At 34.9% G+C, this 13,126-nt stretch overlaps 1 protein-coding gene and 1 pseudogene across 19 annotated transcripts in view; one reads left to right on the top strand and one right to left on the bottom strand.

Moving 5' to 3' along the window:
- Positions 1 to 13,126, bottom strand: part of PTPRD (protein tyrosine phosphatase receptor type D) — a 467,045-nt gene that overhangs the window by 412,438 nt on the left and 41,481 nt on the right. The gene's annotated exons all lie outside the window — the stretch shown is intronic.
- Positions 9,992 to 10,110, top strand: LOC120591546 (uncharacterized; annotated as a pseudogene).

The raw sequence follows: 13,126 nt of genomic DNA, 5'->3' as shown, positions 1-13,126 counted from the left end.
CCTCTCAGATCCACTCCCACCTGCGTAAACCCTCTCCTCTCTTCCCCTCTCCCCACTATCTAGCCACTCTTCTGTCCTTCCCTGCACAGGCCAATGCATTCCTGACTAGGGCCTCTGCTCTAGCTCCCCACTCCGCATGAAAGAGGATGTGCCCTGCAGGCATCCACCAGCCAATTCATATCCTTCAAGCCTTTCCTTCTGCTCCATGAGGCCTACCCTGATCACCTTCTTGAATATTACACACTCTCCAGCAGTCTTGATTCCTTCTACCCTGTTCTGCTATTTTTTCTTTTTCCATCACCTTCCAATATATTATATGATTTACTTTCATTACATTTATTACTTACTGTGCATTGTCTTTCTCACCAATAGAATGCTGGCCCCAGAAGGTTAGGAAATCTTGTGTTTTCTTCATAGATGGATTTACAATGCTTCAGATATAGTAGGTGCCTCGATAAATATTTGTTGGGTATATATGACTACGGAAGCATGTTTTAGTAACAACAGAAGACACATTTCTTAGTGTGGAGTAAGGTAAAAAAGTTGCAAGGTATTACATGAGAACATATAATTTGTATACGATATATGATTAGTGTGTGGGGAAAGGGAAAAGAGTAGTGATAAAAAAAAAAAAAAGAAAGAGAAAGTTAAAGTTACACTTTATCCTGTAGACCTACACGGTCCAGTGTGGCAGCCACTGGCAACATGTAGCTATTTACATTTCATTTTAAAATTAAAACTGAGTTCCTCAGTGTCACTAGACACATTGCAAGTACTCAATAGCTGCATGTGATTAACGGCCACTATATTGGGCAGCACAACCATAGAACATTTCTGTCATCACAGAAAGTTCTAGTGGGCAATGCTGCTATAGACAATAAAAAGCTATCATCAAATTTTAAGCTGGAGAAGAGCACATCCTGGTTTTTTGAAGGCAACTGGCAGCTTTGGGGAGAGTGAATTAAAGAAAGAAGAAAATAGAAGCGTAGGGAGGCCAATTATGTAGCTATTAAAATGGTAAACTAGTGAAGGAAAATGAATGAAGAGGGGCAAATTTAAAGGAATTGAGGGGCAATAAGAAATATGAGATGACTGAAGACATAAACTGGCTAGGTAGGCTATTGAGGAGGAAAAGCTGTTTTTAATAGATGGAAACTGGACAGGTTAACATGGCTCTTTTGATCCAGGTAATTTGACTTAAAGGTCAAATCAAAATGCAAAACTGTGTTTTAAGGCCAGAGAATGCCTGGCAATGGATGGCCAGATCCTTATCCCTTCTCTAATGCTTATCTCCCTTATGAGATAGAGTAAAGGTCAGGGACTGAGGAAGTAATGACAAAAGAAATGGTCAAGGTCAGTGAATGTGTGAAATCATCTGTTGTAATCACTTCTTGAGGAGAAAAAACAAAGTCCATTGCTTTTAGTCCATTTTCAGGCAATGTCAAAATGACCTCTTTAAATATATATAGCATGTATGCCTAGGAGATGGATTGAGAGGATAATACATTGGGCTTTGGACACATGAATTTGAAGTCTTTATGACTTCACTTGGTAAATGCTCTCCAGTCACCTATCATATTGAGGGAACAGGGATTGCTACCTTGATTCTAAAAGTAAGATGACGTCCCTACAAATTGGATGCCAAAATGAAGTTGAATGCCATCCATAGGGAAAAATGAATTCCAGAACACACAGATTAAAAATGATAATAAATGCAGTCACTTTCTAGATGCTAGTTTACACTGAGCCAAGGTCAGTGGCTTACAGAAATACTAATGGCTATCTTAGCTGCCCTTTCCTAATGTATGGCAGAAATACTTATAATGGAGGTTGGCACTCAATTCTGGTCTTGAAGAAGGCAGGGAGAGTACTGACACTGGAGTTTTAAATCAAATCTTTTTGACTACTGATTTAAATTCATTTGATTGTAATCAAATCTGCCCCGGCTGAGAAGAGGAACTCATAATTGCTTTTCTGTGTTTCAATCCTAAAAGAGAAGGGGTTATGTCTTTTGAGGACATAAGCACCCATTATTGTGTGCAGTTAAAGTTAACAATTGATAAAAAGGAGGAGCAAAAACAGAATAAAGACCTCTGGTCCCTGCTAATAGAGGAGACAGTTTCCTTTCTCATTCCCCGTTCTTTTTTCTTCCTTCTCTCCTTATCTCTCCATTCCTGACTCTCTCATGCTCTTATTTTTTTTCTTTCCTGTTATTACCCCTAGAAAAAAATACATTTCCTCAATTAACCCTCATATGTAGAAGCTATTTCATATCTACAAAGTGCTTTTGCATCCATCATCTCATAATATCTTTACATTTGAAAGGATCAGTAGGAGACGTGATGGGGAAACTGAAGCTCAAGAAGCTGGTGACAGATTATTTATTTCTGTGATAGGGAGTCCTAAGTTGGCCCTCAATTATCCCTGTTACCTGGTATTCGCGTACTTTGTGTACTGCTCTCCTTATTATCACAGGGTTCCACCAATAGCATGCAGTACAAAGATGCTATATGTCACTTCCACCATTACACGAGAAAAGACACAGAAGCTTCTATCATGATGTCTGTCTGTCTGCAGTCTGTCTCTCTCTGGCTCTCACTGTTCACTTTGGAGGAAGCCAGTGACATAAGCCACTCACCTGCGGAACGCCCAAATGACAAGAAATTGAGGATTCCTCAAGCCACCAAGGAACTAAGGACTCTTGTCAACACATACATGAGTGAGCTATCTTGGAATCAGACCCTTTAGTCCCAGTCAAGCTTTTATATGACTACAGCCCCAGCTAACAATCTGATGGCAGTATCATGAGAGATTCTGAGACAGAACCATCCAGCTAAGTGAGCTAATAAATACGTGCCGTTTTTAGCTGCTAAGTTTGGAGTAATTTGTTATATGTCAATGGATAACTATTATTACGTCTAAGTTTTCTTTCTATTCCACCATGCCACATCTACATACACACAATTTTGGTTGCAGAGGTTGCTAAGTATTCTGTTAAGCATGATGTTCTAGAAAAACATAAGATTGATAACATCTGCATATGCAATTTAAAATAATATAGGTGTTTTATTTGGATTCTAGAGCAGAAAAAAATATTATATCAAAAGCACTGTGCTAAAAATACATCACGATTGTGTGTTTGTATTTTTGAGTTCCTTTGGAAACCTATAACTTGTCTAAACTCAGTCTTGAAACAGAAGACAGAGAGAGAGAGAGGTTTGGTTGGATTCAGCGTTTCACTCTAGGATTCTAGGGGGAATTACCAAGAGCTAAAGAAGTCCTTCAAAGCCCAGCAGCACAGCTGTGATATAAATACTGAATATTAGGAAACAAAGGAAACAACTTGCTTGACTGCGGTTGTCACATTATCAGGCATTACAGTGCAGCAGCCCAAACCAAAGAGATATGCAAAATTTACCAAGGATAACAGCGACGTATTTTTTCCCCCTCATATATGTGGAAAGGCATCAGGAAAAGGAAGGCGGATACAAATGCAAAAACATCTGCTTCAAAACTCCATTTGTAAAATATCTCTGCAAAACTAAATGTGAATCATCTATACTGCATAGCAGATGGAAGTGCAATATTTTTAATTTATGAGAGCAAAAGATGAAATTGAGGAACCACAGAGTTCTGAAATAAAATAATACTGAAGCCCATTGTACATAATACTGCTGTCCACTAGGTTACATTCTGCTTGATAAAAAGATATGTAGAAAATCACCTATTATCTGTATCAAACTACTCTGAACGAATTCCAAATAATTATGAGAGACTATCTAATGACATTTACAGTCTATAGATTATTTGACAGGACTCAAATTTCAAGGGAGTAACATAATTTCCTCTTAAAATGATAAATAAATTGTAGAGCTGTCTTTTGGTTTTAAGTTCACTGACCTGTCTCACTGAGACTTACCAGAAAAAGCAAATGAAGAAATAAATTATTTTAGATAATAGGCAGCAACAATGTAATGGCTCATGATTTTGAGGGGAAATGCCATATAAAGTTATGATTATGCAAAAAATAATAATCAAGTAGACCAAATGCCTCTGAAAAAAATGGCCAATGACTGATAATATTCAAAGGAACATAAGTCAGCTTTTTGTATTGCAGATGAATTACTTTTGACTTAACCATAAACCAAAGTTGCTTATCTTCTCAGCATGTACTTAAAAGTCTCTTAAATTCATAACATCACTTAGCCTGAAGGATGGAAACTTTTTACATTTTTAGAAGTCCTTTAAATATTTTACTAGAATTCTTTGGGCACAGTCAAAATGGGAAAACATTACTATTACCCAGAACTCTGTTTATTTATTTTACATGAAAAAAATAGTCTCCTTGGGAATTGCAACAAATAAAGTATGATAGTGAATTAATTTCACACACCAAACAACCAATATATGGGTCACTGGACTGATCGACGAAAAGGTTTAGGTTGAAGAAACTGAATAATATTAATCAATACACTGTTTATCTCAACTGCAGTAATATTTTAATCAGAGCCCAAAGAAGAATAAATTATAAGGTCCTCTTAGAACAGTCCAAACATTCCAGGGTTAGAAAATTGTTATAAAATCTGTTTTTTGAAATGCATGAAATCCTAGAGTCAAATTACCTACAGCAGTCTCTGACACTATTCACTATGTGGGAATCTAAAGGATGGGGATATATTTTCTTAATGCACTATTATTTTGAAAACTAAACTCAAATAAAATGTACAGAAAGCATTCACCAAATTGCATTTAAAAAAAAAAGGCACATTTTTATCTTCTATAGTTACATGAGTTAGCAAAGAGCTTTTACCTTTGATAAGGAAATATACCTGAAGAAATTAAGTGCCAAACGATGAAATATAGTAACAACCAGGTCACCCTCAGGTTTCTGATGAAAACAAATCATGTTAGGCCTTTTAAAATGATATATGCACACTGTTGGTAGCCATAGCAGAAAATGTTATAGGTCAATGGATGGTTTATGAACATATCGAAGGGGAGATAAGCAGGGGCGGATTGCCTTAATTCTTAATTGCCAAGATACAAATAAATTTTAATAATATTGGAATGTAATATTTTAAACTTTTGGGGAGGGATATTTAAGTATAGAAGAATGAACAGTATTCTATAATAGGAACTAGTGAAGGCCAGTAGAACATTTGACCTTTAATATTAACGCAAAATGTTCTCAGCAGGCTGACAGTCAAATATAAGAATGGTCTCACTAAATTACCATGATCCTCACTTAGTAATACCTTAGAGTAAGTGAATATTGCACTGCCTGGAATATTTATTAGTCATCAGAGTACTTGCGACTATGAAGTAGAAATATGGATTTAACTGATCTCCCCAACATTTAATTTATCAAAAACTTCCTGATTTTGGCTACATTAACTTAATTTAAAGCCGCAATTTGTCACATCAAACATCCATGTGCTTGATAATTCAAGGTTTTAAAAAAGAGTACAATTCACATAATAGATTATGTAAGAGCCTAAAAACAGAAGTTCTGATCTTATGGTTGAGAAATCCAAGTTTCAATAATCCAGAATTGAAATTACCAGAAAAGCCAAATGGCTATAATTTGTTTCCTAGAAAATAAGAAATAACAGATACGTCTGTTGGTAAATCAGAACACTTCTAGAACCCAAAAGAGCTTTCTAAATAATTAAATAAGAAATTCAATTCATATTATGTTCAGAATATTTTAAATGTTAAATATTTTCTTTTATTCTAATTTAGAGAATTCAATAACCTATGGAAAGTATTTCTGTACTCTCCTACCTATCATAATGTTAGATTAACTGCAACAATCCATTTCCCAACCATTTGAAATAAACTGAAATTCGCATAGCATTATTTCTTAATATTAGTTCATATTCAAGGGATTTAAAGCACACAAAATTTAATGGTTATAAAATAAATTCAAGTTGTAAATGAAGGTAAATCCTAACTGTCCTAACTATAGCTGTAATATGCAAGCATATAAAACCTCATGTAGGCATGATTTCCAAATTCTTTCATCATCAATTTATTTAACAAAGCTAACAAATAGATTGCTTAGTTTTGAGTTAAGTTTATTCTGTGCCAACACAAGTCTCAAAGTAGTGAAATAGCCTAAAAGGAATCTTGATAATATGCAAAAAAGTGATACCAAAGTTATCGGTCATGCAGTTTCAAAGAGTCCTTTCTGTACCAGCACTCATTGTGAAGGGCACCTCCCAGTACATGGGTTTCCACTTGCTTGTCAAATGCCTCACTATCCTGCAGACTCTGTGGGACTATCTCATACACTACCATATTCGTGAAGCTCTCTATCTTGTCCACCAGCTACACTACATGATTTTCCTCTCACTGATTTCACACGAATTAAAAGCTGAGTCACTTATCTCACTGTGCTGTGTATTAATGATATCTGTATATTTGTTTTCTGCTCTCTGTTATACTACGAGGTCCTTGGGAGTGGAGAATATGACTTTCCATATCTGCATTTACTCTCTTTGTTGCCTGAAACAGCATAGCCTCTCAGAAAAAAAATTTAACAGGATCTTTCAAGAAAGATGTCACCTGGGCTCAGAGGTCTCAAACCAAAGTTGTATAAAATATCTCATGTTGGACTTACATGAAATCCCATACTTTATACTTTATACTTTATATTTTGGCTTCATTGATAATTATAAAATTGATCTATTTATCTATGCATCAAATTTTCCTTTTTATTTTTTGGTACTTCTTTTTCCAGTCAAGTCTTAATACATTAAAACTTTAAATAAAATAATTGAACAACCTGATGATTTAGGTAAATCCTGGGATCATTAAGCTCAGTTCTCTATAAATTCTGCAAGAAATATCAAGATAATAATCACTTCAAAAACTTTCTAAAGTTTAAATCATATCAAAGTGCCATCCTATCATTTTCTGTGCCAAGAATGCAGATAATACTGCTTTCAAAGAGGGATTATTTAGAGAATGCAAAACCAAACAATTCTGGATTTGCTGGCCTAAGCATAATAAATCAGCAGAGAAGTTCTGATATTTACTAACAGGAAACAGATTATAAATGGAAGATGTTTAAATCTACCCAAATCATTATGAATCATCTAATAAAGAGTAGCTTCCTGTTGCATTCTAAAGCTAGCATAGCAAGTCATCTAAAAGCTGTGACATTTTTTTCTCCATCCATTCATTTAACAAATGTTTATTAAGCATCTACTCTATGTTATGCATCACTGTGGGGGCTGCAATTCAGTAGTTAATACAACAATCTGTGCCCATTTGAAGTTTACAGGTAGTTAAATATATTTAATCTGCAGTATTTACAATACTGGCTCCTACCTATGCCTCAGTAATCATATATAAATACAGTTATTTTAGTCACAGAGCTCTCTTTGATATAAATTTACACATTAGGTGCAACAAGCTACAAGTCAGAGCATCTAGATTCTAGTCTCCTTTCTGCAGTGTAAATGCCTTTGAGAAGTCACATAACTCATAGCCTCTTTCATGTATAAAGCTGAGTGAATAAGTTACACTCTCTTTTCATTACAGGGTTATTATGAGGCATAATAAAAAGATCCCATGCAGTGATAATGCACTGAATACACACAAACATACATACATACACACATACATACATCTGTGTATACATACATACATACACACACACTAGATACAATACTATTTAACATGCATTGCTTTATTTAATACCAATTATAGTCCTATGGTATTGTAATAAAATACTTTTGTTATCTACATGTCAGAACACATGGATATCTGTCAGAAACTTACCATTTGAGTTGCTCTGTTTTTAAATAAATACATTCATCTATTTGCACATATTATTATCACCAATAATCTCATAGCAATCACTATATAGGCTCATCTTCCTTAAAGGCTTTCCTCAAGAAACCCTACTGTAGGTGACGCTTGAAAGCATTTCAGTTTTGTTGTGGTTGGTATGAGAAAGAATCCCTGGAGCCATCTCAGGATTCATTAAACAAAATGTCTCAGGGTGGTCCCTCAAGTGCTTTAACATTTCCCAGCTGGAGGGAACCAAGAATTGTCCAGTTTGAAAGATATAAGCACTAAACAGGTCACCCCAATGAAAAAGAAAGAGAGGCGGTAGGGGAGAAGGAGGAAACGTTCCCTTGCAAACAATCTCTAATACTAGCAAAGATGAAACTTGCTTATATCTCTTCCCCCAAAATGAAATTCAACAGTTGATAAGCCCAAAGACTTAGCAACCAACTGAAAACTCCAGCTGCCTTCCCAACCTCTGCCCTCCTCAATAAAGATGGTAGCAGATGCAGCCAGCTTCAATTAACATTTAACCTTTATCTTTTTATGTTTAGATGCACTACCAGTTCTCCAGAGAGAAATTCTTCTTCCTTAATTACACTTTTAATGTTTGTTCTCCCAATACAAACACACACACACACACACACACACACACAGGTTTGTTTTGTTTTTCGAGCTAGAATGTGACTCCAGTCCATCTGGTATATTTCCCAAGACTCTGTTTTGTTTTTTTTTCAAAGAACCTCCACTTTTTTTCAGACAAAAAAAAATAGGATTCGATTTGAAATTTAATATATAGTACTGCACCATAATGTTTTATCGAGGTTAGTAAAAAAAAAAAAAAAATTCATATCTATGAGTTTATAAGAACAAAGTATACAAGCATAAGGACAAGGACATATAATCAGAGAAATATTATATCATTCTCTTTCTCCATTCTCTATATATGTATAAATGTTTGTATGCGTGCATGAATTTCTAATAAATGCTCAACATCAAAAGTTTTAATGACTAATTATTTAATGACAATATAATTAATATTTTAATTATTTCTTAGCTCATTTTTAAAAATATGTATATTTTTATTTTAAAAATTCTTTTTGTTTTAATTTTGTTATTTTCCAACTTTATTAATATATAATTGACATGTAACATTGTATAAGTTTAAGGTATACAAGTTTAAGGTATGATGAATTAACAGACATCTATATTGCAAAACGATTATCACAATAAGGTTAATTAACACTTCTATCACCTCACATAATTACCTTTTTTATGTTTGTGGTGATAATATTTAAGATCTACTCTCTTAGCTACTTTTGAGTATATAATATAATTACTACTTCTTAAATCTTGATATATTTAATAAACTTTCCTTTGTCTCATACTGACCATTTTGGCATTCTCTTGGAAAAATTAACAATGGTGCTTGGATAATTATTTCATTCATGTTTAGGAAACATTTGAAATATATTGTGAATATATTTCTTTCATTTTGATGATATGAGGTGAGGGTCACCTATTATACCTGGCTCCTAGTGTTGTCTCTGCTACTGTGTCATGTTACTTGACTCCTCCTGAGTCTCACTTTCAACCTTTAATAGTATTCACCACAGTCCTTTGCACACTAAGACACTGAAAAACATCAAGAAAAAAGGAAGGGGAGAAAAAAGGAAGGGAGAGAAATCTGAGGTGAGATAATTGACCCTCCTAGTTGACTTCTCAAATGAGATAAGAGAAAGGCTTATAAAAATCGTAAAATAAATTATTTGTTACGATCTGAAACTTTTAGTCCAGCCCATAACTGGAACCAGCCTGCATTAATGGTTAGAGTGCTGTCTTATTATAAGCGATTTTCAGAGCCCTGGACTTTCCAGCCACCCATACTCACAGATTTACAGTGCCTTACTATAGAAAGAAGGTATACGACACATCCTGTTATAGACAAGCCCACTGAGGTTAATTGCTGGATGGCTTGTAGTTCCAAGTTTGAGTATAGAAAAGAGTATGAAAACCTGCACTCAGACACAAGGTGTTCACAATCGGGATTTGCCCCAAAACGGGTTACACCTTGCCAGCAGGATTTTCCTCAAATTAGTGATTATTTCCAGTCATAAATTCTGGTTCCTTCCTTCTAGGTGAATTTGCAGGTCCTGAGGGCATTCATTTTTATTCATTCAGGAAAGGCCCTGGCTACTACGGCCATGCCATCCTGAACAAGCTCGATCCCGCCTGATCTAGGAAGCTAAGCAGGGTCGGGCCTGGTTAGTACTTGGATGGGAGACCACCTAGGAAGACCAGGTGCTGTAGACGTAAAAAATAAAAAATAAGGGATTGTAAGATGACAAGGTCCTTGTAATCTGTGAGGTCAACCAAGGGTAGTCTCGCTTAAACAAACAAACAAACAAAATAGAAAAGGCCCAGGCAACCCAGTGCTGACATTCGGAAGTTAAGAGTATTGGGAGAGAAGTTAAGAAATTACTGAACTTCTCTTAGCCTCAGTTTCCTCATCCTTAAAATGGAAATAATAATTACACTGACCCCCTAGGAGAGTTAAGAGGATTAAACAAGAGAGTACACATAAAGCATCAATATACAGTAGACATTCAGCCAATGTTAACCATTACTTTTTACTTATGAACAGGTATACACATCTGCAAAATGTGAAAAAAAATCCCTTTTTTTTTCCTGAACAAATGCACATCTTAGGTAACATGAATAAATAACATACACCATAGCTATTAGGCTTACTTTATAATTTAATTACCCTATCTGAAGATATAAACAGTTTATAATGATTTTTAAAATCAAATGGACTTAGTTTTGCCATTGAGAAAACCCAACTCAACTGGAAGATTTTTGACACTCTTCAATAATCTATTCTTTTCAGATGCTGTTAGCAGCTACATCTTATAACATTTACTTTTTTAGCCTTTCAGTTCGTTATATCCAGACTTATGTTATACGATTATGAAATCATTTTTGATAGACCTATTCATAATTACAACTTTTTTTGGCAGGAAAAGGGAAAAAAAAGCCTACTGCCAAAAAGCCATGTCAATAATCCATTTATTGCTAAAAAATATTCTAAAACATACCAAATGTTTGTTCTTTTAATATCGATTGGTTCCTACCCCACCCCACTCTTTGTGTGAAATCCATTTTTTCTCTTAACAGTAGAAAACTCAAGCTACTTTAAAACCAACTATTCTGGTTGGAGAGGAACATGTGACATGAACCTTCTTTAAATCAAGATACTCTACTATTTTTCCTATTCTTTAAAATCTCATAGACCTTGTGCAGTGGCGACCTTGCAGTGCACTGGAGAAATACAAATGATCGAGAAATGATCCTTGGACATAAGAAGCTCAAAGTCTAGTAGACAAGACAGAGAAACCCATAAAAATAGCTTGTGTTGGCCAATAAGAGGTGTTTTAACACCTCCCAGATCAAATAACATAATGAGCTTTCTAAATATGAAAGATTATCCTGATGACTCTACCCAATTAGAGATGTGTTTTTTGGTTCTGGTGTAACAGAGAAGAAGAAGGGAAAGCTCGGAAAGGGCTGTATTACGCTGGTGGTAGAAACTCCCACTAGACTTCTGTTCATCTGATGAGACCTGCGCTCACCAGATCAAAGTCAAAGGTCCAGAAGCTGCAGTCCACAGACACTACCTACAAGAACAAGAGTGAAATAAAAACCATCCACAGTCACTTTGCTTTGGGCCTAGCCTCATTCGAGTTCAACAATTCTATAAGATTGGTCCATGATCCAAATCATGGTAGAGAACTTAAAAAGCTCAGAAAGGTTGACCAGCTCAAGTTCACAAAGCAAGATAAAGCTAGGATTAAAATTCCTATTTTCTCCACTTGAACGTTCAGGTGCGTGGTCTCTTTAAAAACTCCATATCCTTGAAGGTAGCAAGTAACTTATCAATATTAGTAAGTGACTATAAATTTCATTTGTAATAGAAAACAATTGTAATACAAAAAAATATGAATAGACAGAGATAGAGAAGGGAAATCTTTTGGATGTCAACGCTACTACTGCACACACCTTTTTTTGCTATCTTAGGAGATAATTGGACCATTTTAATATGCACATAAATATCACACATTCAGTTTCAAAGACTTAGAAAACGCTGACAACACCACCAGTAAGTTGGTTTTAAAATTCGAACTACAAATGTGATTTTTTAAACTCAAACTATATTCAAGTGTAATGAACAGATTCAGACCTACCTCTCATCAGAGCAGTTCTAGAGATTTAAAAAGTACCTGCCACACACAAACAAAATCACCTTATCCCTTTTTATATTAACTTCTACGAGTCTTACAGTGTAAAGAGTACATACCTTGAGATGACCTGTAAACATCAAGCGAGTACCGACAAAGTCTTTCTGAAATTAATCGTATATGTTTAAGATAATCCAATATTTTCAGTTCACATTTTGGCTCACTCACCTGTAACTAACACACTGAGATTCTATTCATATTATTTTATGTAATCCAACTGATTTAAAGGGTTTTAATAGAAGACATATTTAGATTACTATTAAACACACGGTTAAGTATTAAAACATGCTACCTCCATTTAGCTGCTATACTGAGATTTACTACAACAGTGCCTGAAATACATTTGCACTGATATAACCTAGTCTATGGAAATAAAAACCTAATTCTGTCACAGAAGTAAGTAGGACAACTAGCATGCAGGAGCACCCACGACTTGCCTTTGTTCTATCACAATTATAGTGACAAAAATATTTGTGTTAAGGGAATAGCTGCTGACACTGAAATAAATGGGAAGTAAGGTTTTAAAGATGAAAACAGAAGCTGTGAGTGTTCACAGACTACAGTTTATTTGAAGATATGAACAACTGCACCTACCCAGTCAGTACTAATGAACACTATAATCACTATAATCAAATAAACAAAGCAGCTATGCATTAGGAGAGAAGTGAACTATTATTTAGAAAGTTTCACTATTTCTGAATGGGTAATTCTATTTGTGAATGGTTAATAAATTTAGAACAATTTTTTTAAATAGGATTTTACTTTTTTAATATGGATTTGGTCAGAGTTCATCTCATATCTTTATTACCCTCTTTTTAAATAAGTTTATGAAATAAAACATAAAAAGCCTTCCATAGTTCTTCAGAACTTGATCTTACAAATAATTCCAACAAGTGTGGTCTGCTGCTTGGTTGAATTTTGTCTTATATCCACAGTCTTTCTATTCTACCTTATGTAGGTACCACTCTTAATAAAATATACAATGGAAGTGGGCAGCACTGGTGTGGGGAGATATGCGGCGGTATGGATCT

This window comes from Pteropus medius, unplaced genomic scaffold (genome assembly GCF_902729225.1).
Source record: "Pteropus medius unplaced genomic scaffold, Ma_sr-lr_union100, whole genome shotgun sequence".
Lineage (NCBI taxonomy): Eukaryota > Metazoa > Chordata > Mammalia > Chiroptera > Pteropodidae > Pteropus > Pteropus medius.
Note: the sequence above shows the minus strand (reverse complement) of the source record. Positions and strands in the feature narration are given on the sequence as shown.